Here is a 17,235-nt window from a genome sequence, read left to right as displayed (position 1 = left end):
CGCGGGGCTGGCCGGCCCTTCCAAAGAACAAGACACAGCAGAAGTGACGGGACGCCCCTGCCGAGAGTGGGCGACAAGAAGGTCACTGTGGCTTCTGCGTCCCCCCTGCTCTGGGGACACCGGCTGGCACGCCGTAAGCTGCCCCGTGCAGAAGCCCGCGTGGCAGAACCGGGGTGGGGGTGGGGGGGCGGCTGGCCGTGTGAATGAGCTTGGAGGCGGACCCCGCCCCGGCCGGCCCCACGCTGCATCCCAGCCACCGCTGCACGGCCTCGAAGACCCAAGAAAAGGCACCGGATCAGGCTGCGCAGAAAGTGCCAGCTAACACGTGTTCGCCGTTCGGGCCGCTGGGCTGTGATGTCCTGTGCGGCACAGCAACAGGTAATCGTCACAAATAAGCTAGAAGGGTCACGACGTGGCAAGACTGAAGGAGACACGGGGGAAGAACTCGCCACTGAACAGTATCGGTGACACAACCACAGATGGAACAGAGATTTTAAATTAAAAAACAAGATTATAGCCAATTTTTGTCAATAAATTCAAAGCTTAAGTAAAATAAGCAATATTTGATTAAAAATTAAACTTATCGGGGCGCCTGGGTGGCTCCATCGCTGAAGCGTCGGACTTCGGCTCCGGTCATGACCTCGCGGTTCGTGAGTTCGAGCCCCGCATCGGGCTCTGTGCTGACAGCTCGGAGCCTGGAGCCTGCTTCGGATTCTGTGTCTTCCTCTCTCTCTGCCCCTCCCCTGCTTGTGCTCTCTCTGTGTGTGTGTCTCTCTCTCTCCCTCTCTCTCAAAAATAAACATTAAAAAGAATTTTTAGAAATTAAACTTATCAAAATCACTCAAGAAAAAAATAGAATACCCAAGCAGCTCGGTAACCACGAAGAAAATGAATCAGTAGTTTATAGAAGTACCCTACCCCCAAAACGGATGCAGATGGTTTAAAGAAAAGTTCCACCAACTATTTAAAGAACAGGAAATCCAAATCTAATAAAAAGTGTTTTATATGAGTAAGAAGTAGGAAAGCTACCTAGGTAATCTTGAGAGATCAAACCCAGAGAATGCGAAAATGAAATTTAAAAAAATGTATAGCCTAGGGGCGCCTGGGTGGCTCAGGTCACGATCTCGCGGTCCGTGAGTTCGAGCCCCGCGTCGGGCTCTGTGCTGACAGCTCAGAGCCTGGAGCCTGTTTCAGATTCTGTGTCTCCTTCTCTCTGATCCTCCCCCGTTCATGCTCTGTCTCTCTCTGTCTCAAAAATAAACAAACGTTAAAAAAAAAAAACATTAAAAAAAGTATAGCCTAATATATTTAGAAACAGAAATACAAAGTTATAAAATATGAGCAAACGGAATCCATCAACATGCACAAAAATAGTAATTATGCCAAATTAGGTTTATTCCAGGAATCATCAGAAAACACATGATTCGGGGCACCTGGGGGGCTCAGCCGGTTGAGTGTCTGATTTTAGCTCAGGTTATGATCGCACGGTTCGTGAGTTCAAGCCCCGTGGTGGGCTCACTGCTGTCCACACAGAGCCTGCTTCAGATCGTCCTCCTCTCTCTCTGTCCCTTTCTGCTCATGCGCTCTCTCTCTCTCTCTCTCTCTCTCTCAAGAATAATAAACATTTAAAAAAAGAAAAAAGGAAGACAAATGAACATTTAACACATTACTGGTGGAACTTGTCCACAGAATCATCACAACGTATACAAGAAACATTACTTGATAAAATCTAGTGCACACTATTTTTTTTTTCTTTTAAATTAGGATTATACATGTATTTGTTTACTAAGGCCACTGTAAACAAAGTACCACAGACTAGATGGCTCGAAGCAACAGAATGGGGCCTCACTCGTTTGGAGGCTAGAAGTCTAAATGAAGGTATGTGTGGGGCTATGGTCCCCCCTCCTCTTCTTGCTGGAAATTCTCACTTTTCCTTGGCACACTGTTTTTTCATTGAGGCAAAATTGACATAACATCAAATTTAACCATTTTAAAGTGTACAGTTCGGTGGCTTCCAGTATACAGATATAGATACAGATACAGATAGATATAGATACAGATGTAGATGTAGGCAATATAGATACGAACATGGGCACAGATGCAGATATAGACGTAGACGTAGATATCCTCTGTGTCGTGCAACATCACCACTAGGCAATTCCAGACCATCTCCATCACCCCCCAAAGAAACCCCATCCTATAGGGCAGCCCCTCCCCTCTTCCCCTCCCCTCAGACCCTGACAACCACAAATTTGCCTTCCATCTCTCCCTGCTTTCCATCGCACGGAGGATTACGCTTCCGCGCCCCCCCAGTCCCCACCCCACCGCAAGCACCCAAGGGTCCCCTCAGACCCCGCTGGAGGCAGAGTGCCCCCCAGGCCCGGATCTGATCCTTGTGTCCGGGCCGGCCCGAGAGAGAAGTCCTGGCCGGAGAGCTGGACGCAGGTGACGTGTCGCTTCAGAGGCACAACACAGAGCCACCGGCGCAGCTGCCCCAGCGCCCTCTTCCACCGAGGCGGTCCCGGGGCCACTCACCGTGGCGGTGCCAGACCGGGGCTGCCACACCGCACATCCCCACCTCCCGTGCCCACGCACGCCCCCCTCCCTGAGCACGAGGGGGAGCTTGCGATGTGCGTGAACCGGCAGAACACGCAAACTCGATGGGATGCCATTTCCACAATTATCGTAATGAGATTTTAACGCCCACCTGGCGAAGCAACTCTCCCCCCTGCATGTGGCAGGTCGCCAAGGGTGGCCTCCAGACGATGGCCAGCAAGAGACAGGCCCTCGCTCTAGCCGGGGCAGGATGCTGTCACGAGAGCTTGGAAGTGGGTTCTTTCCAGCCTGTCCTCCGAGGGGGACGCGGCCGGGCCACTCCTGACCCACAGAAACCGCCAGAATCACGGGCCAAAATAGGTGTTGTTTCAGGTCCCTGAGTCTGTGGCAATACTGTCACACGCTGTAAGTACGTGCAGTGGTGACAGACAGGATGCTGGCCCTCCATGCTGGAGAGTCGTTTCGCTAGGTGGGCATTAAAATCTCATGCTCACCCAGGACGGTGGTGAGGGCATACGGGCATAACAGCAAGACGCCCGGCCTGTGGTTTTGAGCCACGGCCGCCGGGGCTTTGGTGACCACAACATAACCTAGCCTATTATCACTGATCACTTTCCAATGATAAATGACCTTCAACGCACAGCTTACAGGGCCGGCGATGGCGGGGGCGGGGGGGGGGGTGCCCATGGCTGGAGAGACGGCTGCCTGGACAGAGAGAGGCTCAGGCCTTTGTCGGAAGATGAGAACCAGCCACCCAACGTGACCCAGCGGGACCCAGCAGCAAGGGCAGGGCACTGGATGCCTTCACCTCACCCGGTGCCTGTGGGGGTCCTCTGGGTCCAGCTCCCCCAGGGCCCTCCGGGGCCGCGGGCAACGTGGGGGAGGGGAGCACGGGGGACCTCTGGCGGCACCCCTCAGTCATTGCGCATCGAATCTTGACCCACGAAGGGTGGCTGGAGTCCAGGACAGACAGCCCAGCAAGAAATGGATGGAGGCCAGAGCCAAGCCCCCAGGGTCGCCGCTCCCCCGCCCCCGGCCCGTCCCCCACCCCTTCCTCCTCTTCCTCCTCCCCCCACTGCCCCGTGGCAGGAGTTTGGGAGGTGAGAGCTCCCCAGCACGGTCTCTGGAAACACAATTTGGCGGGCACCCACATGGCGGGGGTCAAAGTGTGGCAGACCCCTGGGGGGCGGACAGACTATGACCGTGAACCTTGAACCATCACGACGACAACGATTTGCTGTCTCCCCCAGCAGGACAAATCGAAACAGCTCAGCGGAGATGTTTGGGGCAGTCTACACAAGGAAAACCGCACAAAGGACATCGGGCCACGGCAGCCCGAGGTGGGGAGGACCTCTTCCCAGAGCCTGGCGAGTTTCTGGTGCTCTGCCTTTCAAAGCGCGCCACCCCAGTCCCCACCCCACCGCAAGCACCCAAGGGTCCCCTCAGACCCCGCTGGAGGCAGAGTGCCCCCCAGGCCCGGATCTGAGGCCCAGGGCCGGGCCTCCTGCGTCTCACCTTCTCTTAAGGACACCAGCCACGCTGGGTCACGGCCCGCCCTGTACCAGCGGGACCCTACCTTGACTAATTACAGCTGCGATGACCCTGTCCCCCATAAGGTCGCTGAGACCCCGGGAGTTATAATGTCCACAGACTGTGGGACAGAGTCCAGTCCCGCACCCTCGGTTTGAGGTGAGACGTGCCAGAGGCTTCTAGCTTCCACAGCTCGCCCGTCTCCCCCCAGAGCTCCCGTCAGAGCTGGCGGACAGGCTGCAGACCCCCAGCCTGCGAACAGGGGTGTGGAGAGGTCTAGGGGGCACACTGGTGGGCACCCCGACCTCCGGGCACCTCGCCACCGCAGGGGTCAAGAAAGGGCTCCGCCGCCGTTGGGCCCCTTCTGTGTGGGATCCCTCAGGATAGTGGTTAAACCAAAATCGTGACCGTTAAAGTTATAGATGGCTGTTCGAAAACCTTACTTTTAAAACCCTCCAAGTCACCCATGTGCCCTAAACCAGACCGCAAACTTCAGTGACTTCTCTGCTCACCACTGCTTCGTGGGCCCGGATTCGGTTTCCTTCTGTCCGACTGCCCCTTTCTCGACCTTTCAGAGAGCATGTGGATAATCTGCCAGAATCCGTGCGTGCGGGGACCAGGTGTCCCCTGGATGGCCACGTGGGCAGCCACAGCAGTCCGGCCCCCAGCACGTGGGAACACCGCTCTCACGCCGCGGCCAGCATCCAGGTCGGAAGCCTGTGGTCAGCGGGATCGGCGTTCCTTTGCGGGCCGTGAAACTTCGGTCTCTAGCAGCTTCTTAGGCTGAACGTGAAGCGACAATTCATTCATTAGGAATTACTTTTTGGCATCTATCGTATGGACGGCTCCAGGCGCTGAGCACGTAGGTGAACAGGGCGGGCAAAGCCCTGCTCCCCGACCTGACCAGCCAGGGGCACAGACAAAGGAGCCAAACCAACTACCAGGCAGCGCCAGGCGGTGACCGCCACCCGGAGAGACACGAAGGGAAGGTGCTGGAAGGGACGCAGCGACAGGGGAAGGGCCCCGGATCACAGGAACACGGGGCCTGGCACCAGCAGAGGAAGAGGAAGGCTGGGGCTGTGGCACCGTGTGGGTGGGACCTGTTCCCACCCCCTTTCTTCAGGCAGAGGGTCCTTCCTTCACCTTGTCAACGCGAGGGGGGGGCGGGGCACAGCCAGCAGATGACGTCAGCAGATGACACAGCCTCCCTCACCTGAGCCTGTGTCCAGACGGCATCCTCGGAGCGTTCTGTCCTCTGGGTGTCCCCATGCCACCGTGAGGTCCTTAGAAACAGGTTACCTCCCATTTCTGCTCCCGCCCCCAGCTCCAAGGTTTGCTCGGATAATTTCCCACCTTCTTCTCCGGATGATTATCGGGCATTTCTGGCAGCACATCCGCACCCATTCCTTGAGTGCCCCGCGCAGAACTCCCGGGAGGCTGTGGGGCACGGGCCCCAGAGCCCGGGGCTGGGGGTCCCCACGCCTGGCTCACCAGCCGGGTGCTCGAGGCCAGGGAGTGGCCCCCGTGAGAAAACGTGTTCTCGTCACCGTGCGAGGCCCCGAGGGGCGTCTGAACAGGGCAGTGACGCACCCGGAGTGTGCACGGCTGGGAGGGCTGCGGGGTCCCAAAGAGCAGCAGGCGTCCTCCGGGCCAGACACAGGAAGGCCTGTAATGCCAAGGAGAACCGCGCCTACACCCTCAGGTGGCCGGGCCGGGCGGCCCCTCTTCTGCCTTCTGCTCAGGCCCGGCTGTGCCCCAGGGCTCCCGCTCTGCGCCTCCAGTCTTCCCAGTGACCCCGTGTCCCTCTCGGGGTCTACCCACACCAGCAGCATCTGGGAACCACCTACCAACCCCTGACGTCCGTCCCCCTTGCCGTGGAAAAGACCTCCGGGGCCGGGCTCAGACCCCTGAGGTACATCTCAGACTGTGCCCACAGTCCGTCCACTGAGCCACCCTGACCACCGCCCCCTCCCCCTGCGGCCTTCCGGACAACCTCACCCTGGGCTCCAGCCGCACAGGACCCCCACCTGTTCCTCTCCGGGGGGGAAGGGCTTCTCCAGCCAGCGGCCAGGGAGGGGGGCGGCCAGGGGGGGCACGGCCCGAGCCCCCGCTGGACACCGGACGGGCTGGGGCACCACCCGCAAGCTCTGCCACCCGCCACCTCCGAGGACGTCCCAAGCGGGAGAATGTCCTCCAGCCGCCGGCGAGGACAGAGACGGAGAGAGTCCGGTGTTACTGGTGTACCCGCCTCGGGGCTGTGACAATGAGGAGGCCACGCGCCGGCAGGGGCCCGAGCGATCTCCGTGCTCTTCAGGAGGGTCCCCTGCGGCTCTGCCAGCTGCGTGTCCCGTCTCCCCCGCTTTGGTGGTGGCCGCGGCGCCCGCCTGAGATCACACGGCGGAAAGGGCCTCTGCTCGGCGCTGCTGGTGGCGGGAGCACGAACGCGGCCGCTCGCTTCGGGCAGCTCAGCGTCATGGGGAAGGGCGACCGGGCCCAGACGCGACGGCAACCGTGGGGGACAGTGAAGTCAGGGGGTCTCGGCTAGCGGGCGGGAGGGCACCCCGGAGGAAGCGACGCCCGGCAGCCGACACTCGGGGACGGAGGGGGACGGGCAGAGGCCCCGGGGCCTGAGGACCCTGACCAGCTCTGGGAACTGGGGAGTCTGCGCAGTCGACGCGGAGAGAGCCGGAGAAGGGGTCAGCGTGGGCAGGTGAGGAGCCCCACTCCTGGGTCGGCAGCTGTGGGGGGCGGGGGGTACAAGTGTCCGGGACCCCTTCCCAGGGCAGCTGTGCAGCCGGCGTGTACCCCAGATCAGGTGGGGATCGGTGAATCCGCTACGAACAAAATGCCACCGTAGGGACTGGGAAAAAGGAAAATGAAATTCTCTCATGTAAACAAGCCTGGATTCTCCACAAGATTAGGGCTTTGTGTCCCCCTTTCTGCTCCCTGGCCTTCCGGAGGTTTCCATCCTGGAGGTGCCCCGGAGGGATCCGGCCATCACATGTGCCCTCCACATCGGCCAAGGCGCTGCTGCATCACCTCCCGACCCCTTCAGAAATCCCACGAGGCCCTTCTTCCCAGCCCGGAGTCACAGGAACACAGCGGCCGCGGAAGCCAAAAACCGGTCCCCGTGGGACGGGTGCGTGGCTCCACGGGAGGGGAGACTCGGGTGAGATATTTAGGTTGTTCCGAAACGGACCCGCGAGGGTGACTTCGGCTTCCTGTGACGGAATCTCTGCCCGAGGTGGCTTCAGTGCAGGTGCCTCGCCCACAGGGGTCGGAGGTCACAAGGCTGCAGGGGTGCGGAGCGCATCCGGTCACAGGGCAGGCCTTTGCAGCAGCTCCTCTGGGAAGGCATCACGAAATCACCCAGCCGGGGCAAGAGCTTGGACCGCCTCCTACCGGCCGCCTTCCGTGGGTGAAGAAGACTTCCGCGGACACCACCTGCCCCCACCAGCAGGTGTCCTTCAGGTCCCCTTGGCCAGAACTGGGAGGATCTCAGTCCAGCCCCTTCTCACACACTCCCCAGCTGCCCCGCCTGGGCGTTAACTTCAAAAACAAAACTGCCAGTTATTTCCCCAGCAAGACTGGCTTTATTCGGGAACAGCAGAGGCCAACACAGGCCAAGCAACTCTAGGAAGAAAAACCCTAGACGGGCCACGACGATACGGTTCAGGAGGCTCGTTTATAAGGAAGGGAGGGTGGAGTGGGCAGGAGGGCTGTTGTAAACAGAAAGTTCATTGGAGCAAACTCTGAGCTGGAAGTGTGGTGCCTTCTCACTGGCTGGGCTGTGGCAGTCTCTCATTGGCTGAGATGTGATGATCTCTCACTGGCTGGGCTGTGGCAGTCTCTCATTGGCTGGATTGTTGCTGGGGGAGGAGGAAACCTTCCATCCTCCTGCTGAGCTTGTAAAGTGGTAGCTACAATGGAATCCACCCGCAAGGTGCGTCCCTTCCTGTTGGGTCTGCAATTGACCGGGAGCGGTAGGGCTGAGAGCTCCCCCTGCTGGCCACCCGACTCCATTCTAAATGAGGTTTCCTCTCACTAATTTTCACGTGGGCAAGTCCCTGCTACACCCCGTGCCCGGGGGTGGTGCTGCCCGGAGAAAAGGCCAGCGTGGGCGCTGGTCCAGCTGGTAGGGGACCCAGGATGGCGTCCAGGTGATGAGGGAAGGAGGGCCTGGGTGAAAGCTGCCTGGCAATTGGGCCTCCCAGACAAGACCCAGTGAGAGACCCCTGGTGATTGTGGAGGGTGCTGTGGAGACATCAGGAGGAGGCGTTGTGAAACCCTGGCTGTTAGAAAAGCCAGTCACCTGCAGAGCCGCACTGAATAGAGAGATGGCACGTTTCCTGCAGCTTCTCTTAGCTCCTCCTTGCTTCTCTGTTCCTGTCCCTGATGGCGAGGCCCCGCCCACTCGTCCCGCCCCCGGCTTCTCACGGACTCTGTGCTCCACCTCAAGGCTGGTGCCCACCTTCATGCCGCCTTGCAGTCCCACATACCTACACCTGGCACCTCCTGGACCCAAGCCCAACAAGGGGCTGGCCAGATTGCTCAGTTACGTGTTGTCATTCAGCAGTTGGGAGTAGGGCACTGAAAATCAGAGTACAAGGGACCCTCACCCATCCAGGGAGAGCCCTTCTTGATTTCCAAGGCCACAACCTGGCTCAGCACAGGGTGAACGAGTCCCCTAGGGGACTCGACACCTACCACCCAGATCAGCACAGGGTGAAGAGTCCCATTGACGTCCAGCTAATCAGGAATCCTCCGGCTGGGAGCCCTCTGACCCAGCCCAGCCCAAGGAGAACAAGTCTCCGGGACCCCCAGCTGGCCAGGAGCCTCCAACACAGCTCAGTTCAGGGAAAATGAGTCTCAAGGACTCCCAGACCAGGCACCCTGCAACGCAGCTCAGCAAAGGTAGAATGCATCCACAGGACACCTGGCCAGCCGGAGCCCTCTGACCCGGCTCAGTACAGGTTGAACGAGTGCCCAGGAAACATGGCTGACAGGGAACCCTCCGACCCAACTCAGCACAGGGCGAATGCATGCACAGGATACGTGGCTGTCTGAGAGCCCTCTGAGGCAGCTCAACATAGAGTGGATGTGTCTCCCAGACCCTCTACTGATCAGGAATTTGACCCAGCATAGCGCAGGGCCAAAGATTCTGCTGGACGCCTGGCCAACCAGGAGCCCTTCAACACAGCTTAGTGCAGGGCATAGGAGTCCCGTGAACCTCTGTGTTCCCGTGGAGGAGCCAGGTCAGGCGCCGTCTATGAAGGCAGAGGTTCCTTCCTCTGTTGGAGGCTGGCTCCCACGTGTCACTCAGTCATGGCTGGATGCCAAGGCCTGGCTGTTGGAGCCCTTTCAAGCGCAGTCCTGTTGGGTTGCTGTGTGGACTTGCTGGTGGGCACATGGCCAGTAGTCCTCGGCCTGGGACCGACTTCAACCTGGTGTCCCGGTGCCATGCCATTTCGGGAGCCTTTATCTTTTGGGGAGTTGTCTTCAGAGGAAGCAAAGGGTACCAGCCATAAACTAAGAGACAGAGCAGAAGTTGGAAGAGCCGTCCACGGGAATGAAACTCGTTGATACATCTCTGACCAATTCTGGCAGAAAGCTTGAATTTATGAAAACAGCTTTTTAAAATTTTTTTTAAATGTTCGTTTATTTTGAAAGACAGAGACAGAGACAGAGAGTGAGCCAGGGAGCCAGGGCAGAGAGAGAGGGAGACACAGGATCCGAAGCAGGCTCCAGGCTCCGAGCTGTCAGCATGGAGCCAGATGTGGGGCTTGAACTCACGAACCGTGAGATCATGACCTGAGCCAAAGTCGGACGCTTCACCGACTGAGCCACCCAGGTGCCCCAGAAAGCGGCTTTTAATACAAGCAGGGAAAGGAATCGATGTCTCTTTCAGAAGGAGTCTAAGCTAGAGGTTTCACTTCTCACGTGTGAAGAAGAAAATCAAGTTGAGAAATCTGCTTTGTCACTTGGTGTCACAAGGGGGACACAGTTTAAAGGCCTTGCCAGAGACCCAGGCCTCCCCGGACGCAGCACGAGATGAGGAAAGGGACTGGGAGTGAGCTGTGGAGACCCAGGCCCTGAGCTTGGGGGAGGAGTCCTGGCTAAGCTCCTCCTGGAGAAGAGGATGAGGTCTTAGGACGGGCCGGCAGCACGGGCAGAGGCAGGCCCCATGCCGGGAGCTGGACGGCTTCCTTGGCAACACACAGGGCTTTCCTGGAAGTCTGCCTTCCAGGGAAAGTCCTCAGAGGGGTGAGACCTGCACACCCCCAACCAGGAGGGCGTAGGGGGGAGCCAGGGCTGGGTGAGGGCCACCTCTGGGATGTATATGACTTTTAAATAAAGAATTTCACATAATCATTTCAAAATAATTTAAGATAAACGGTCCCGGGGTAGCCCAGGACTGCGGTCACCACCACACCTCATGCGTCCCCGCCTCCTCCAGATGGGGGACAGGGGCCTCCGGGCCAGAGACCCAGGCCTGAGACCTGCTCTGAGAAAGTGTGGGGAGCTGACACTGAGCACGATCTGTCTGTCCTGTCAACCCTTTCACACCCATTGACTCCTGTGGAACACAGGCCACCGCTGAGGTCAGCACCATCCTGATAGGAAAGGAAAGCAGGTGTTTCTGCATGAACCATTTCTTGCCCGAGACCTCCCAGCTGGATCGTGGTAAAACTTGGGTTTGGACCCAGACGTTACAGCTCCAAACTCTGGCCACAAGAGTAGGAGCATCTCAGCTGCAGGCCTGGGGCCCTCCCTGCCTCTGGGCCAGGGGTTGTGGGCTCAGGGCAGCAGGCAGACATGGGAGTGAGGGGCTGGAGGGTGGCTTTGCCCTGACAAGGAAGCACTGTGGGATTGGAGGAGACACGTGGGATTTATGCCAGCTGCTCTAGGTGCAGGGGTGGGTGGGCGGAGTAAGGCAGAGCAGGGGACAGGTGGGAATGGGTGCATCTCAGAGACTGTAGGGTGCCTGTGGACGTGGAAGATGTCCTCTTAGCTCCAGGGATGTGCGGTGGGAGCTGAGAGGACGTGCGGGTCCCTGAGAGCCAGGGCCGTCTGTGGCTGCAACCGAGGAGGAGGAGGACAGCCCAGCACTGGGGCCCCTAGGCAGAGCTGGAGGCAGCACGCTCGGGGGACCTGGGCACGAACTGATGGGAGCCATGAGGAAGCTGGCTTTTTGGGGTGAGGCGAACTCGAGATGGACGTGGGACGAAGGAGGCTTGCCTCCAGGATGGATGGTGTCTGAGCTGATTTGAGGGCGGCTGGTCTCGGGAGCCGGTGGGGAGGCTGGTGGAGTCCAGATCACTCCAGCCTGAGAGGACAGTGGAAAGTTTGTGTGATCCCAGGGCTGGGGGTCTCCTCTGCTCAGCTGATCTGACCCTGCTCACCGTACCCCGGGTCCTGGGGCCGGGGCCGGCACCTCACCTTGGGGGTGTGACCCAGAGCTGTTCACCCCGTGAGTCCCCAGTTCCTTCATCTGTAAAATGCAAACAACTCTGGATGGGGTGGGCGGGAGGCAGGAGATGGCGGAGGTGGGAGGGGACTGGCAGGGGCAGGACACAGATGGAGACCCGAGGAAGGAGGCACGGAGGGAGGGTCCCGGCCCTTCCTTGCTGAAGCCGGAGCAACAGGTCTGGGAGGAGAGCACCCTGGGTGCTGCCTTTGTCTCACACGGCTGGTGTCTCACTCCACCAGCCTCCCCACCGGCTCCCGGGGGCCTCCTCTGCCATCTTGGTCATGGCTCGCGGGTCATGGGCCACAGCACCAGACCTCTCCTGCTTCCTCCACTGTTGCTTGGCACCAGCAGGTCAGAGTCCTTGGACCCGTGGGGAAGCTTTGAGCTCCAGGGAGCAGCGACGGGACCGCTCGCTTCAGGGAACTCTTCTGGGCTGTGTTGACGGCCATGCAAGTAGTGTGTATATTGTGATGTATTTATAGAGTCACAGGAAGCTGCAGAAAGTACAGGGAGCTCCCTTCAGAAGGCATCCTTCATTCATTTTGCCGCAGCGTCACATCTCACATCACTGCAGAACGTCAGTAATGCAAGGAAACCAACGCTGGCTCATTGGGCGTGTCCGGCTGTCGGTTTATCGCGTACACTCAGGTAGCCAACGACACGATCCAGGTGTGGACAGTTCCATCAGCACAGAGATCTCCCTCAGGCCACCCACTCCTGCCCCTGTGATCCCTGCCTGTGGCAGTCGCCGATGCGTTCTCCACCTCAGAAGCTTTGCCCTTTGGAGAGTGTCCCCTGAGCGGGGTCCTGTAGCTGGGACCTTGAGGTTGGCTGTTCTTTTCACTCAACACTTGCCTCTGAAATCTATCCAAGTTGTATGTGTTGTATGCTTCAGCAACGTGCAGTGGCTTCTTTATCACTGAGGAGGGTACCCTTGTGTGGATGGGCCACAGTTTGTTCATCCGGTCACCTTTCAAGTTTCCGGTCTTTGCCATTACCAATAGGCCCACAGTGAACATCTGCGCACAGTGTTTTGTGGGATATCGTTTTCATTCTCTGGGCTAAATGTTCATGAGTGTGATTGCTGGGCCGTAGGGTTCGTGTTTAGCTTTTGAAGAGCCTATCAAACTGTCTGACCAGGGGGGCTGTGCCGTGTACTTTCCCACCAGCAGTATACGAGAGAGCTGCATTTTCCCCAACATTTGACATTTTTCCCTTATTTTACCCAGCTGACAGGTGGGTGGTGATATCTCATTCAGGTTTTCGTCTGCATTTTCCTAATGGCTCGTGATGTTGAACACTTTCGTGTGTGTGCTTAATTGCCATCTGGATATCGTCTTTGGTGAAAAGTCTGTCTTTTGAAGATTTTCTATTTGGCCAGTTTGCAGTTTTCCTGTTGACTTTTGAGAGTTCTTTATATATTCTAGATACAAGTCCTCTTTTCAGATATGTGGTTTGCAAACAATGTTTTCCTAGTCTGTAGCTTGTCTTTTCATCCTCCTAACAGGATCTTTACCAGAGCGACACTTTTTAACTTTGGTAAATTCCAGTTTATCAAGTGTTTTCTGTTGTAGGTTGTGCTTTTAGTACCATGTTTAGAAGCCACCAGTCTCCAGGTCCTGAAGATTTTCTCCTGCACTTCCCTTTGAAAGCATTACAGTTGCACATTTTACTTTGAATCTATACTGTGATCAGTTTGAGTTCACGTTTGTATAAGGAACGAAGTTTAGGTCAAGGTATTTTTGTTTATTTGATTTGATGTTGTTTCTTTGCCAATGGATGTCCAATGGCTCTGGTGCCATTTGTTGAAAAGCTTATCCTTCTCATGAAGTGGATTATTCACCTTTGTCAAAATTCAGTGAGTCACACTGGCAGAGGCCTGCTTCTGGGTCCTCCCTTCTCTTCCGCTCATCTGTATCTTTTCCTCCACCACCAGCACATGGTCTCGAGATGCAGCATACTGATTCCTCCCATTTTATTCCCTTTCAAAACTGTTTTAGCTCTCCTAGTTCCTTTGCATTTCCATATAGACTTTAGAATAATCTTGTCTATATCTATAAAATAAATACTGCTGGAGTTTCTTTAGGAAATGTGTGAAGCCAGTATATCGATCTAGGGAGACCTGACATCTTTACAGTGTTGTGTCTTCCAACCCACGAGCATGGTGTCTCTCCTTCACTTAGATGTTTGATTTCTTTCATCAGTGCTGTGTAAATTTCAGCAGGTAAGTCTTGTACATGTTTTTTAGATTTGTACCTAAGTGTTTTAATGATTATAAATTTTTAAAGATTGTGATTTTGGTTTCCATGTGTTCATTGCTAATAGATAGAAATAAGGTTGATGTTTGTATGTTTATCTTGTTTCCTGAAACCTTGCTGAACTCATGTATTCTAAAGAGGATTTTTTCCCCCAGTCTGTATGACTCCCTGACCCCCTTTCCTTGCCTTACTGCACTGGCTGGAACTTCAAGCACTATGTTGAATAAGAGTGGTGAGTTCAGAAGACTTCTGTGCCTTGTTCCTGATCTTAGAGAAAAAGCATCAGTCTCTCATTATTCTGTATAATGGTACCTGGGGGTTTATAGAGGGTTTTCATCAAGGTCGGGAATTCCCCTCTATTCTGATGTGTTCTAAGTTTTTATCCTAAATGACTGCTGAATTTAGAATTGCAAGAAATGCTTTTTCTGCATCAACTGATGTGCATTTGTGATTTTTCCTTTTTAGCCTGTTGATAGAGTGGATTAATATTGATTGATTTTCAACTATGAAAACTTTCTCACATCTGGAATAAGCCCCATGTGGTCATGGTACCTGATTGTTTTTATACAGTGTTGAGTTCTATTTGATAACGTTCTGGTGGGGATTTTGGCATCTCTATTAACGAAGGATATTCATCTGAGGTCTCCTTTTCTATACTATCTGACAAGTTGAGTTTCAGGGTGATACCAGCTTCATCAAACAAATTAGGAATTTCTCCCTTGTTTTCCTTCCATTTCCTGGAAAATATTATGTAAAACTAATGGTAACTCTTCCTCAAATGTTTAGAAGAATTCTCCAGTGAAACAACCTAGGCCTGGAGATATCTTTTTGTTTGTTTGTTTGAGCTTAAAAATTATATATTGAATTTCTTTGTTATAGGGGTATTCACAATACCTATTTCAAAAGTAGTTTGTGCTTTTTTTGAGAACTTGGTCCATTTCACCTAAGGTGTAAAATTTGTGTAGGCGGAATATTTCCTCCTCATTCTTTTGATGTTTGCAGAGTCTGAGCCGATACCCCTGGTTCAACCCTGATATCGATCATTTGTTTCTTCTCTTTTTCTGTATCAATTTTGCTAGAGGTTTGTCCACTTTATTGCCTGCTGTTTCATTGATTCTGTTTCTTTTTTCAATTTTATTGATTTCTGCTTATTTTTATTGTTTCCTTCTGCTGGTCTTGGGTTTATTTTGCTCTTCTTTTTCCTATTACTTTAGGTGCAATTTTAGAGGATTGATTTAAGACTTTTCCTCTTTTTTAAAGTAAGCATTTAATGCTGTAACTATCCCTCATAACACCGCTTTAACTGTGTCCCACAAATTTTAATAACATATTTTATTATAATTTAATTCATCAATTTTAATTTCCCTGGAGACTTGGTTTTAATGTTCATTCATTTTTGAGAGAGAGACAGACAGAGTGTGAGCAGGGGAGGGACATAGAGAGAGAGGGAGACACAGAATCGGAAGCAGGCTCCAGGCGTTGAGCTGTTAGCACAGAGCCCGATGCGGGGCTTGAATTCATGAACTGTGAGATCGTGGCCTGAGCCTAAGTTGGATGTTTAATCGACTGAGCCACCCAGGAGCCCCTGGGGACTTGCTTTTTGACCCATGTATCATACATAAGTGTGTTGTTCAGTTCCCAAGTTCTTGGAGATTGTTTTGTAATCTTTCTATTATTTCTTAGTATGATTCCATTGTAGATGGAGAACATACTCTGTATGATTTCAATTATTTTAAATTTGTTGAGATTTGTTTTATGACCCAAGATATGTCCCATATTGTTATATGTCCTGTGGGCACTTAAAACAGTAGGAACTTTGCTGTTGTTGAGTGCAGTGTTCTATAAATATCTATGTCAATAAGCTAAACTTGTACTTTCCACTAATCTACTTGCTGTCTCTCTGGATCTGCCTATGTGGACGTTTCACATCAATGGAACCATACAGTATGTGACCTTTTGTGTCTGGCCCCTTCCACTCGGCATGTTTCCAAGGTGCATCATGCTGTGTGTGTATAGCAGGTGTCAGTACTTGGTTCCTTTGCGCGGCTGAATAATTTTCCATTGTAGGGATGGGCCACGTTTTGTTTACCCATCAGCTGATACTTGGATTGTTTCCACCTTCTGGCTATCGTGGAATTGCTGGATCATGTAATTCTACGTTTGAATCTTTGAGGAACCTCCACAGTTTTCCACAAAACAGCGCACCATTTTACATTTCAGCCAGCAAAGTGGGAGGGTCCTGCTTTCCACTCTGTCACTAACACTTGTTGTTTTCTGGCTTGGGATTATTTTGTTATTTGCCCTTTGGGGATTATGGATGTCCTAGTGGGTGTGAAGTGACATTCTATTATGGTTTTGATTTGCATTTCCCCAGTGACTAAGGTATGGGAGGTAGAATGTATGCATCACCCTCTTAGGGTTTGTGACTAGGACTGACCTGAGCCAGAGTAGCAGAAGAAAAGCATATATGTTTGACTTAATTAAAATTTACATGTCCATGGGAGTCCTCACAGGAAAATAAAGATCCAAAGAAGTGATGAGGCCTAGGTGTTTATAAAGCAGGTAAACAAAGAGAAGCGACTGTGGGAACGTAGCTAAAAGGTGTGCGGAGGGTGAAGGCAGAGGAAAGCTTTTAACAAGGTCTATCCACACAGAATCCCCTCACCTTGACTCCTCGTTTCCGGTGACAAGAACGTTTCTTTCCATTTGGTGCGGGGGGGAGGGGGGGGGTTGGGGGGGTGGGGAAGGCTGCCTTCCACATGGAGTCCCCACTCCTGCTTTCAGGAGGAAATGTTTGGGGGGAGGTCAGAGTCTTGTTTGGGGGAGGTTAGAGCCTTGTTAGGGGGTCAGAGCCTTGTTGGGGGGTCAGAGTCTTGTTTGGGGGAGGTCAGAGCCTTGTTAGGGAGTCAGAGCCTTGTTGGGGCGGTCAGAACCTTATTGGGGGGGTCAGAGCCTTGTTTGGGGGGGTCAGAGCCTTGTTGGGGGGAGGTCAGAGCCTTTTTGGGGGGTCATAGCCTTATTGGGGGGTCACAGCCTTGTTTAGGGGGTCACAGCCTTGTTGGGGGTCATAGCCTTGTTGGGGGGGTCAGAGCCTTGTTTTGGGGAGGTCAGAGCCTTATTGGGGGCGTCACAGCCTTGTTTGGGGGGTCAGAGGCTTGTTTGGGGTGTCAGAGCCTTATTGGGGGGGTCACAGCCTTTCTTGCACCTGCTGTTTTTCAAGTGCCTTTGGTGCAAATGACCAATATGCGGAAGTGACATCTTTTGGAGCAGCTGTCCTGAGCAGCTTCACTGATGACGTTGAGCATCTTGTCATGTACTTACCAGCCACCTGTGAATCTTCTTTGGAGAAACATCTGTCCAAGTGCTTTGTCCACTTCTTAATGAGGTTGTCTGTCCTTTTGTCACTGAGTTGTAAGAGTT

At 54.1% G+C, this 17,235-nt stretch overlaps 1 long non-coding RNA gene across 1 annotated transcript; it reads right to left on the bottom strand.

The window, feature by feature from the left end:
• Positions 1 to 1,728: 1,728 nt before the first annotated feature.
• On the bottom strand, positions 1,729 to 6,506 carry LOC109259314 (uncharacterized). The gene is made up of 2 exons (XR_002076630.2): positions 4,599 to 6,506; positions 1,729 to 1,942 (listed from the first exon to the last, which is right to left on the bottom strand). It is a non-coding gene; the product is annotated as an uncharacterized LOC109259314 (long non-coding RNA).
• Positions 6,507 to 17,235: the final 10,729 nt, after the last annotated feature.

This window comes from Panthera pardus, unplaced genomic scaffold (assembly GCF_024362965.1).
Source record: "Panthera pardus isolate Hobbes unplaced genomic scaffold, ASM2436296v1 HiC_scaffold_13, whole genome shotgun sequence".
Classification (NCBI taxonomy): Eukaryota; Metazoa; Chordata; class Mammalia; order Carnivora; family Felidae; genus Panthera; species Panthera pardus.
Note: the sequence above shows the minus strand (reverse complement) of the source record. Positions and strands in the feature narration are given on the sequence as shown.